We start from the raw sequence: 840 nt of genomic DNA, 5'->3' as shown, positions 1-840 counted from the left end.
AAGGTGCTGTTTCCACGTAGCAGGATATTTTTATATGTGGGTATTTTTTTCTCCTGTTTAGGTGGAAACACAACATGGGGATATAAATAAAAACTCCATTGTAACGTGTGCATTTTAGCCCCCTAATTGGGATATTTTTAAAGCAGAATTTTTGATATGGGTTTAAAAAATCTGCTTATGTGGAAACGGACGACCAAAACCAATGTAAGCAAGAGAAAAAAATATCCACATTTAAAAATATCCTGCTACGTGGAAACAGCTCCTAAGAGATGAGGGTGTAGTAGACCCCAGGTCAAGTCAGGCAGAGTAAGGTGTTGATGAGAGAGTAGTTTATTTGTCACATGCAAAGCCATAACCAAGGTTACAGCTTGTAGTGAAATGACGGTTCTGGTAGAACTCCACAACGTGCCGAAATCATCAGACTAAAAATGTTAACATAAATACACATTAAAGGGACACTGTGCAGGAAATGGTCAAAAAAGGTACTGCAACTATGCTGCTCATTGAAACTGGGTTGGCTATTGCCAAATTTGATCTTTACATGAAAGTTTACTAAGTAATAAACACATATTTTCTAGTATGGTCCAAGTACAGTCATTTTTGCAGCTAAAAATGGCTATTTATGGAAATTCAAAATGGCGGACCATGGAGAAGATCCCCATTTCCATGTATGAAAAGTGCGATTTTTCCAGTCATAATGAATACTTAGAATTTGATGGTGGTGGTAAGTATTCATGAAAAAGGTAACATTAGTGAATGGGCAGCATGAATTCTGGAAATAAACAACTAAAAATCTCACACAGTGTCCCTTTAAATAAAGGTGAGATGAAGTTGTGCTGC

The sequence above is a fragment of the Engraulis encrasicolus genome, chromosome 12 (assembly GCF_034702125.1).
Source record: "Engraulis encrasicolus isolate BLACKSEA-1 chromosome 12, IST_EnEncr_1.0, whole genome shotgun sequence".
Lineage (NCBI taxonomy): Eukaryota > Metazoa > Chordata > Actinopteri > Clupeiformes > Engraulidae > Engraulis > Engraulis encrasicolus.
This window is presented reverse-complemented; position numbering follows the sequence as displayed.